Source organism: Amblyomma americanum, chromosome 1 (genome assembly GCF_052857255.1).
Source record: "Amblyomma americanum isolate KBUSLIRL-KWMA chromosome 1, ASM5285725v1, whole genome shotgun sequence".
Lineage (NCBI taxonomy): Eukaryota > Metazoa > Arthropoda > Arachnida > Ixodida > Ixodidae > Amblyomma > Amblyomma americanum.
In genome coordinates this window covers 467,320,020-467,331,327 of record NC_135497.1, presented here as the reverse complement: position 1 = coordinate 467,331,327, position 11,308 = coordinate 467,320,020, and the positions used below count along the sequence as shown (strand labels likewise).

Genomic DNA, 11,308 nt, shown 5'->3' with positions numbered 1-11,308 from the left:
ATAAAGGTACTGAATTCTCTTTTCTCTCCGCAGTAATGTTGCCATTTCAGACACCTCAAGCGAATGCAGCAGCGACATGGACTGTTCACAATCTCTGAGCGAAACTTCGGCATCAGTGCGCCGGGCTGGAGAACCAGGTGAGCAGGGTTGTATGCATAACTGACATAAATCTTTTGAAAATGGTGACGACTGAAAGCTCATTGGACTGCTTCCTATGATAGCTGCTATCTCCGGTGAACCTGTTTCCAAGGGGTACGTCCAGAGTCGGTCGTCCCAGTCGCTGCTACTCTTCCAAGAAGGTGATTGTTATTTCGTATCTGCTCGAACAACCTGAGGACGTATGGCTCAGAAATATGCTACAATTCCTTGTCTGTGCGCTGTGCAGATGCAGATGGTGCCAGCCCTACTGGTTCTACGCTGAACCAAGCTTGTTCCCACGCCAGTGGCTTCATAATGGTTCAGTGTACGTGTTAATTCCGCCTGTGGCGCTTAGTTATTATTTGTGCATTGTTGGGTTGCTGGCTTCCCTGTCAGAACTGTGCTGTCACTATATTTTGTTCTTTATATTCTGTGGGCGCAGCTGACCACACATATGCAGGACCAAGCAGTGAAGCAAGCGCTTCATCTCTGGAACCTGGCACGGCAGGGGTGGCTGGCCGCAACACTGTCAGCGAGTGCTGATTTGCACCAGGAGCTCCGTTCAGCTTTTCGCCTCTTTCTTATGAAGGTTAGCAATTTTACAACGCTTTCGCAATATTGCGCACTTTTTGGTGCTACAGGACTACATGCAGCTATGACTAAACCCGACGTAGCAACTTATTGCTCTTCCGTCGACTCTGTACGCTGCAGGATCTTTCACCAGCCCCATCAATGAAAGGCGGCCACTGCAGAAACTTCGAGCCAAGCTCAGGCAGCTGCGTAACCGCAACAAGAGGCTGCAAGGACTGCTGCTTCAGCGCCGTCGCATGAAGACCACTGCCGAATTGGTAGATAGTCTGCGTGAGCATTTAACACCAGCTGTTGCTGCTTTTGTTGAAGCTCAGTTAAAGATGCACAATGTCAGCAGGTTTGGCCGTCGATGGTGCAGCCAAAACAAAACCTTTGCTTTATGTTTATACTTCCACAGCCCAAAAGGTTACAGATATTGCAGGAAACTCCTGAAACTTCCATCTGTTAGGTCACTGCAGCTGTGGCTTGCACGCGTACCATTGAGGGTTGGATTTTATCTTGAAGTTTTTGATTTTATCGAGAAACGGGCAGCGTCTTTTCCACGGCAAGACAGAGCTTGCACCATAATTTTTGACGAAATGCATGCTTCAAAGGAGCTGTCGTACATTCCAGTGTTGGACAGATTTGAAGGCCTTGAAGAGTAGTGCAGCACAAGGTCCAAATCTTGCAAACAAGGCGCTTGTGTTCATGGCCAAAGGAATATGTACGCCGTGGAAGCAGCCTCTTGGCTACTTCTTTGCAGATAAGGCAGCGCCTGCAACTGTTCTGTATGACCTCCTCTTCAAATGCCACAAAATGTTGGTTGGAGCTGGATTGCAGCCTGTGGCTGTGGTTTGTGATCAGGGTAACCAAAATGTTTCTCTGTTTTCGAAACTTGTGACCCCTGAAAAGCCGTACTTAAGTGTGAATGGTGAACCGCTTTTCTTTATTTTTGATCCACCGCATTTGCTCAAGTGCTTGCGCAATATGCTCTTCAAGTATGACTTCAGGCTAGGCAGTGACACAATTAAAAGCTCGTACATACGACAGGCTTATGAGAAGGATCGAGAAATGCAAATTCCGTCCATCCCAAAGTTGAGTGCCCGGCACTTTAATTTAACTTTTGCTTCGAAGATGTCTGTGAAACTCGCAGCACAGGTATTCAGCAATCATTGCGCTGCTGCATTGTGCACATTGGTAACATTCCAACAGTTGCCATCAGAGGCTATCCACAGAGCCAGATTTGTTGAGAGGATCGATAGACTCTTTGACAGTCTAAATACTTCACAGAAGCGGGGAAAGTCTCCGTATGCATCTGCAATTTGTGCAGGATCTGTGCATGAAGAGTTTTTGGAAGAGTGTATTGCAGTTTTCGAAAACATCGAAGTTATAGGCTGTGCGCGGCAGCCTCTTTGCATCCGTGGCTTCTGCCTAACTATGAGGGCTGTGCTGCTGTTATGGAACCACCTGGCCTCTCGCTATGGTTTGACATACCTCCTTACTAGGCACCTGAACCAGGATGCACTTGAAAACACCTTTGCTATTGTTAGGTCGAAATCTGGATCGAACAACAACTCGTCTTGCCGGCAGTTTCAAGCAGCATTTAGGCATCTTTTAGTTAGCAACCTTTTCAAACTGTCGGAAAGCAGCAACTGTGCTGAAGACATGTCTAGCCTTGTAGCCACTCTCCCAGTTTGTTTATCTAAGTCTGCTCCTTCTCTCTGTACAGCTGCCACATCTTTGCCAGTTGCAGTAGAAGTTTTGCCATATGATAATCAGTCTCCAATACTAAAGAACAACATTGTCTATTTTGCTGGATGGCTTGCCTACAAGTTTATGAATGATCACAGGTGTGTTACAGGGCCACATACGTGCGAGGTGAGGCTAGAAAATGCCGCCTTTGCCGATCAGAGCCAAGTTCTCTTGTACTTAAGTGTCAAAAATCCTGGAGAAGGTGACTTTGGGAGCCTGTCAGTTCCTACACCCCCGTTTGTAGCTTTCATCAATGCTTGCGAGCAGGTTTTTGCCGCATCTAGTTCCAATATTGTGGGAAAAGAACAAGTAGGGCATGATCTGTGCATGTTGCTTCACGCCAAGGTAGAAAAATCGCTGACTGTGTGTGGTCATGACGTTTATGATGGTTTGTTTGCCCTGTTCGTCAGGGTGAGGCTGCATTGGCTTGCACGCAGAAAAAATCTTGAACTGCGCAGTCAAACTACTAAACGGAAAGCCACGAAGCAAGCACTGAGGCTAAGCAAATGAAAAGGATGCAATTCCCGAGCTGTTGGCTGAATATTTTGTGAAGTTGCAGGCTATTATGCAGCCTGTGCAACAAATCAGCTTAGTCTGGTTTAACGGTTGCAAAGGGTTTTTTTCTGGTTCACAGCCTGGTTTCATTCTTTTATTTTTTACTTGTGTATTTTGATTTGCTAGGATGTGACGTGGTTGCTCACAGGGGCAATGGTTTAACAATGTAGCATCTTTCATCGTTCATTCCACTATGTTACTCTTTTAGGGTACTTTTATGCCATGTACAGCCTGTTCAAGTGTCACCTATGTACTTGTGCAATATTGTCAGATAAAACGCCATACCGATAAAGCGAATGCCTCTGAAAGGAGACTTTCTAGGCAATGGATTATCCTAGTTTCCGTGGCGCTGGGATTAATTTTTCCACCTGCTCGCCCCCCCCCCCCTGCAGTTCCGTGCTGGCAGGTATAATGAAATCAGCCACTGTCATCATAACTACCACTCGGCACCACTGGCTACCAGGCCACCTTTTAGCAGGCTAGTTGCATCTCAGAGTTTTTAGTAGGATCTTTGTCAGCGCAACGAACAGAACAGCGCTGGACATTTATCTGGCTATATTGTAGCGTACAGTACACTGATTACATGCTTTACTGCCCCGCGAATGTCCTTGCACTTCACTGTACGCTGTACTTCATGTGTACTTTTGTTGACGTAAAATTACTTCAAATTGATCCGGCTAACGACTAGAAGTACTCTGGAGATGGTACGCCGGCTCAATGTATGGTATTTGCTCCTACGTTGAGCACGTTTGAGGGTGCTAAAGCTGGCTTTAACATTGCCTTGCAGATGTAAACGCACCTGCTATATTCTTTCAGCTGAAGAAATTAAATGTGAAGAATAATCCCAGTGTGCTCTATGGTCTGTGTTGATGCGCCTTCTTATGTCATGTTATGTTTGCTTCAATTGAAGCTGTCGTAGCATTGTTTTCTATACTTTTCAATTTCCTAACTGACAACGTTCGTGGCACTTCAGGGCTTTTTCCTTCTGCACTGTGACTATTGAGATGATTAGCCAACTTAAACAACACTGCTTGTGCTGCCTATGACATGTATTTTTTGTTTGCGTGCCAAGAGTGTGCTTTGTTACTGTATTTGTTTGGTTGCTGCAATAAACAATGAATATGAAACTATGAAAACCATACTTGCCGTACACTCTATTGCGAACTGTGCACTTGAGCCAGTGCTTTGTGCATCATACCTTGCATCATTCCTTGCTGTACTCAAAAGCTCTCAAAAGTACTAGCACCAGTATTTGCACTACGAATCATGCATGCTTCGCCAGTGTCTGGAAGTGCTGCTGCCTTTCTATGCTGCCCCTCCTTTACCAGTCACTTTCACTGCGTTCCCAATTGCACATTAACAAGGCCATAACTAGCAGGAACTCGAGCACATTTGACTGGCAAAGGTTGGGGCGCGCTGAAAGGCAGCAACCTTCGAGAGGTACGGGCTCGAAAACGCGGATTCTACAGAAAGACCGCTTTATAATTCGCGCCAAAAGCATACGTATGCGTGACGTCATTCTACGTCAAGTTTGCGTAGTTTGCCCCCCAAAATCCAGGGGGAGCTGGAGTGCCCACGAGCCGCCATTTTTTGGACCAATGGGCGTCTATGGAGCCTTCGCTACCAGTGTACATCTACCTTGCATTCTTTGCCAGGAGTTTGAAAAGGCGCGATTCCAGGCGCATAGGACGTTAAATGCAAACGCATGTTGCCGCCCTCCCATCGAGAGCCGGGCACGTGGGTCATCTAGGTTCCTGTGGCCAGATTGCGCTGTCATCTTGATAGCCCTCCGAACTTAGACACGTGACGTTTACGTCACGTTTTCGAGTTTACCTATATCGCACCCTTCCTTGAATAAACGCTTTCGTTACGGGACCGCTGGTTTGCCTACATGGTGGCAGCGGTGCCCAGCTGAGATCTCGACGATACCACACCATAGAGAAACTTACGTAAAGAACGGGTACTCAAGCCGTTTCGCGGCCGAGCAAAAAAGGGTCTGAGCACCCGCCAGGCGGCCTATGTTTTCTTCCACTCTACTTCAAAGGTCTATAGCTAATCACAAGTCCACCGGATTGCATCCAAGCGTTCCATTCCTATAGAGAAATTGGTGCTGCGGCGGTCGTGTGCCGCCGGTTACGCCCACCTCACAGCGCGTTTGAACGCGTCGCCTCGTTTTTCCGGTAAGTTGTTTCCTTTTGCCTACAGGATTAATTTTGATGTTTGTTGAGCTTTAAGAACATTATAGCAAGTCGTTTGTTGTGATGTGTGAGCGGACTTTGCTCGTGTATCGTATAATATGAGCAGTGAGCCAACCGTTTGTTGTCTTTTCCGGAAGAGCATGTTCATTACTTCGAAAGCGTAATTTTCCAAAAGTCACTCGCAAAACGTTCGGTTTAAAACAGAATTTTTCGATGGCTCACCCGTATCGTAACACAAGCCTTTTATATGGCGTGGGTCGAACAGTGTAATGCACATTTGAAATCGACCGCGTGAAAATACCTTTGTCACACGGGAGGCAGGCAGTTTTGATCGTGATCAGTCAGGTCCTAATAGGGACTCAATATGCTGCGATTGCTTTTGAGTTGCGTTTAGGAATAGTTGACTGCCATCGGAGCGTCGAAATCAAGCTGCCCGATTGCGTTTAAGCGGCGATCAGGAGTAGTTGACTGCCGTCGGAGCATCGGCATTTATCTGCCCAGTTGCGTTCGAAACCTACTATGTGCTTTCTAGGTGTCAAAGAGTGTTAGGAAACGAACAGAAAAAGGGAAGACTAAAAAACAAACAAAAAAGATTGTTGTACACTGCAGTATAACAAATGCTAATACGTTTTACTCGGGCATAACTTCTCATATCTGTGTAAATACTGCCGACATGATATGTTTCAGAGAATTTCAGGTGACCAGCATTGATAGGTAGGTTTTTTAGCCATAATACTAAATCGAAATATTCTTTTGTGGAATAAGTATTATACAAAAATTCTTTTCTGCCAACTCGGAAAAGTTTGTTGGGTGTTTCGGACCTACTTAGTGACATCTGTTGCGCTAGGGCTGTTCTTATTCCTGATTCTTGGACCGCTTATCAGCGACCATTTTCCATCGCGATTGAAAGTCTGATCCCGGTCGAGGGCTCGATCACAGTCGAAAGTGCCCACGTGAAGGGGTGTAAGAAAATCGTTGCTGGTACTGCGATCTACGCAATCATTATAAGAGCGTACGATCACTGTAAATTTAAAGTTTATCACTGGACGTACCGCATATAGGTACGGTCTGGAAGAAAACCATAGAGACAACCATTGGCAACAGTCACTGCTTTACAGACAAAAAGTTAGTTTACGTCAGCTCGCTTCCGCAAGGAATTGAATCTAGATAGACAGAATTTTTCATGAACGATGTGTTAACATACTTGCCTGCAAACATATTATAAATGACTGTCATCAGCGAGTTTATTTTTCTTTTCTATCTTTTTTTCTGCGACATATCTCTGACGTTTGACGACGGCAGCAATCTTTACACTCGGTGCACAAGCCCACACTAATATGCCACGGAGTGGATTAAATTACGGGAGCTGCTGCTGCGTTCCATGGCGTGGGAACAACGGGCGAAGACAAATAAAGCCGAGGACGAAGCTCTTATGCTTTCCTCGTGACAGCAGGTGATTGACGCCTGTTCTGTGTACTTTAAAGAAAATATAAAACAGTGCTGCCAATCTCTTGTTAGAACCGGCTACTATGCGCATGTTTTTTGAGTCTGCCAGTGAAGCGAATAATTACAGGTTATCCTGCGCCATCACTGTTTCAGGTCGAAGGCTTGGATCGAGTGTGCTAAGAGGGCCGACCTGTTAGAAAAGTCGCCGATCTAGCTGTATACGCCACGTACTGCATCTGCGGGGACCATTTCACCGCAGATGACTTCATGGACCCTGGGATGACTTCGCTGAAGAAGACGGCTATTCCTACTCTTCAGTCTGCTGAATACTCGCATTGTCAGCCTGCTGAAGGTAATTTTCATTGTGCGCTTCTCGTGTATTTAAACGATTGACAAAATCGCCAGGCCAAAGAAGCTTTAAATTGTCTTTTTCTAGCTACGATTTATGATTACCACAGGATTCACTCGGTGTATTCTTACCGATTGAAACATACATTTCTCAATAAAATAGATAGAATTCGACTTTTCTGGCATGTACGCTTGATCAATAGAAACATAGCGTTCGCTTCAAGACATCAGTTTCTGGCAGACAGCTGGGCAAATTTAAAGCTTGATGTCTCATTGTTTCTCATCGCTGCCAATAGAACACAGCATTCGCTTACATATATCCGTCGCTATGTTCATTATTGCGCTGATCATTCATTACATCTTTTCTTTCCTTTGCTAGGTTCGATAGTTAGTAAAGATAGGGACTTATTCCTGTACATGTCAAAAAATGCTTGTAGAAAGCTGTATTTTTTATTCTTCTCGATGGAAACTGCAGCCGTTTTGAACAGGCGATTTACATTGTTTTTGTTTTCCACTTTTCCATACTTGCCTTGTTTTAGAACAAAAGCGTGCGTCACGAATGTGGATTTTTTTTTGCTTGGTGTCTACTCCTTGACAAAAAAAATCGCAATAATCGCCTTTTACGAATAGTGCACGCTTAGTGTTGTGTTACTATGATGTATTGAATATGTTGTGCTTCTATTTCTGAACAGCCTATGAACGTATCGCTCAAAGTTGCGGACGTGCAGGAGTTCCGCGTGCTATACGTGCCTTTTTAACCGCTTACTTGTGTCAAGGTGTTGACAACTCCTGTTCGCACGGGTGATGTCTTGGAAGACAAACCCGCAGAGCGTATGTGCAATATTTTTTGTTCGTGACATGGTGCCACCTGCTTTACCATAACTTCTTTCTTGCTGCTTTCTGTATTATGATGTATTTTATAAAATATGAGTGATCCAGTATTTTTTCATTACAGTTCGAATTGTAAAGAAGAATGAACTCTCTGTGTGAAACCGCTTTCTTCTTTGCAACTGAAAGAGGTGGCTCAGTGACGGCACAAAATTGAAGTAAGAACAGCTCTGATTGCATTATTTCAATCTGCATGAACTAATAGAGCTTGCGTAGGTTCTTCGAGAAGCTTGGTGGTATTTCCAGTAAAAGTCTGAGATCGTCTGCCACCCGAGAGTTTATTTGGTGTATATGTATGGCATGCTTAGAAATGAAATATTAAAGCACTTGTGCTCTACGTAGATGATGTAGTTGATTATTTTATATGCAGAGGTGAATCGAAATCTAAAACATTGCTATCGAAACCGAAACTGAAGCAGAAGCACCGGCATAAAATCTGGGACGATGAAGATATCAGTCTGGCCACCCGCTCGGCGCGCTGCCGGCAGTGTAGTAGCTCCGCCGCAGGGCCCTATGGGAGTGTCCGCTCTTTACGTATGTTTCTCTATGAGCACACCCGCCAAAGACGCTGCCGGTACCATCTACTTTACTGCCGGCGCCGAAGTCCCTGAAAACGTCAGACGACGCCTGACTTGCCTGGAAAACGTAGAAGAGTGTGTTTGAACTATTTACCACTGCTATTCAGTTGACTAAAGAGCCCACCGATGTGCAGGCAGCTACATTTCTGGTGAGCATAGGCGAAAAGGGCAGAAAAGCATACGGTAGTTTCAAGTTCTAGGCACAAGAGGACAAAACTGATGCACAAGGTTTGAAAAAAAAAATTGGAGAATACTACAGGCCAGCAAACAACTTGACTACTCATGAATTCCGCTTTGATTCAAGGAACCAGAAAGAAGGCAAACCATTTAATGATTGGCTGATCGAGTTGAAAACTTTGCCCAGGAACTGTGAATTTGAACTTCTAGAAGACCTCATGCTACGCTGCGGTATCGTACTAGGGGTTAGAGACAAGCGGTTGCAGCAGAAACAGTTGGCTGAAAATCCTACTTACGAAAAGGCGTTGCAAATTTGTCGTATTGAAGAGCAAGGTAAGCAGCACTTCTAAGTGATAATCGCAGCAACCTGGGGAGAACACACTACGATAGTGAACTCTGTTCCCGCTGAAAGGAATATGTGCAGCAGGGGCGGCTACCAGGTGCACCTGGGAGGAAACTGTCCAGCGAGGGGAAAAAATTGTAAGAAGTGCGGGGCACTGAACTATTTTGTCTAAGTCTGCAAAGCACTTGGCACCAAACAAACCGCTAGCCGACAAAACAGCGGCGGGAGGCACGCTTCGAAACAGATTTTTTCTTGTGGGACAAACGATCAACTCTCTCGAAGCCGATAGATGGACGGCAACAGTTTACATCGAAGGTCAATCGTTAACGTGCAAGCTGAACACGCGGGAAAACTGTTGCGTTATCTCAAAGCAGGAGCTGGCAAGGCTGTCTAATAAACCGAAGCAAGCATGCAACTTGACTTTAGCAGTGTTCTTTGGTCGTAGGGCCACAGCACAAGCAAGAGTCAGGATTCTTCTTAGCGTTATTAACAGAAAATGCGAGGAACAATTTTTCGTCTTCGACCAAGATGTTGCAGTCATGCTCAGCGGGACAGTCTCAGAATGACTGGGATTGATATACCGCATACAGAAAGTGGTAACTGAAGGACTGTATCCCCCTGCCCATCCTTTCGCAGATATATTCAGTGGACTCGGACAGCTGAAAGGCGTTGGATACTAAATGAAGCTGAGATCAGAGAGCGTGGCAACCGTCAATCGCGCCGGCTAGGAGGGTTCCCGTGGTGCTGCAAGACAAACTACTCATGTAACTACAGCGCATGAAGCAGCTTGGAGTCATTCCAAAGGTAGCTGAGACCACCGTATGGTGTAGACACATAGTTACCGTGGTGAAAAAAAGATAAAGGGCGTATTTGCCTCGATTCGACGGCCCTAAACGAAGAATTGCTTCGAGAAAACTATCCTATGCCAACTTTACAGGACATTGTTACGAGGGTCTCCGCAGCAATTTTTTTTCCACCCTGGATACAGCGTCAGGAACATGGAAAATTGAGCTAACTGAAGAAGTTCCAAAATCTGCACCATGATTACGCCGTACGGGAGATATCGCTCCCTCCGAATGTCCTTTGGGATATCATCGGCTCTGGAAATTTTTCAAGGTGCAATGCACCGCTTTTCAGACGGCCTGCCGGAGTCGCGGTTGTAATGGACGATATACTGGTCTGCGGAAAGACAGGAGAGGAACATCACTGCAATCTGACGCTCTTGCTGACGCACTGCCGTGAGCACAACCTGCAACTTAACCTCAAAAAATGCACATTCCTACTGACTGAGGCTCGTTATTTGGGACACATCCTCACGACACAAACACTGCGCATCGACAAGAGCGTGTGCAGGCAAATTTTTTTCGGCACAGTGAACTTTGTGCAGCGTTTCATTCCCAGCATATCTGTCTTGGCCGAACCGCTTAGAGAACTGCTGCGAAAAGATAACACATCAGTTTCGACAGAAAAAAACAGGCCACTTTTGAAGCATTGCGACAGATATTGATTAGAGCGCCAGTTCTTTCCTACTTCCAGGCAAATAAGGCAGTCACGCTTTCTGTTGACGCCAGCCAGCCGGGCGTAGGGGCCGTTTTGATGAAAAATGACCATCCTGTCGCCTTCTCGTCGAGATCGCTCAGAGATGCGCAGCAACTCTATGGGCAGCTAGAGGAAGAAACGCTTGCCACATTGCATGGGTGCACAAACTTCCATTATTACATTTTCTGTTCGGCAGACGTGGTCGTAGAAACAGATCACCGGCCTTTGATACCCATATTCAGTAAACCCCTACATCAGTGTCCGCTCCGTTTGCAACGCATGCGCCTCAGCTTGCAACGCTACGCAATAACCTCGAGGTACAGACCGTGTAAGGAGGTATTCCTAGCGGACGCCTTATTGTGGCTTCCTAGCAAGATTGCCCTGTAAGAAAAACTGAACAGTTTCAAGTGAATGCTCTTGATTATGTTGCATGGTCACAAGAACGCTTGAAAACCCTCCGTGCCGCTACAAATGAGGATCCCGCACTTGTGATTGTCCGTGAATACGCGGAAACGGCATGGCCGGACAACAAACACAGAATCCTACAGGAAAGAATTTCACGCACTAGACAGGCTAGTTTTCCGCAGCAACAAGGCAATTATACCGAAGTCGAAATGAGCAGAGGTAATGCAGCACCTTCACGCAGCGCATGCTGGAGCAGACAAAATGAAGGCAAGGGCCAGCAGCGTAATGTTTTGGCCCAGCATGTCCGCAGATATCAAGCAGTTTTTCAAAACTTTCAGGGTATGCTAAACGTGCCAGGCGCGAAACCAGAT

At 45.8% G+C, this 11,308-nt stretch overlaps 1 long non-coding RNA gene across 1 annotated transcript; it reads left to right on the top strand.

Annotated features, from left to right (window-relative positions):
• The first annotated feature begins 228 nt into the window (after window positions 1-228).
• Window positions 229-606, top strand: LOC144104595 (uncharacterized). Its single transcript, XR_013308590.1, has 3 exons — window positions 229-299; window positions 386-463; window positions 581-606. It is a non-coding gene; the product is annotated as an uncharacterized LOC144104595 (long non-coding RNA).
• Window positions 607-11,308: the final 10,702 nt, after the last annotated feature.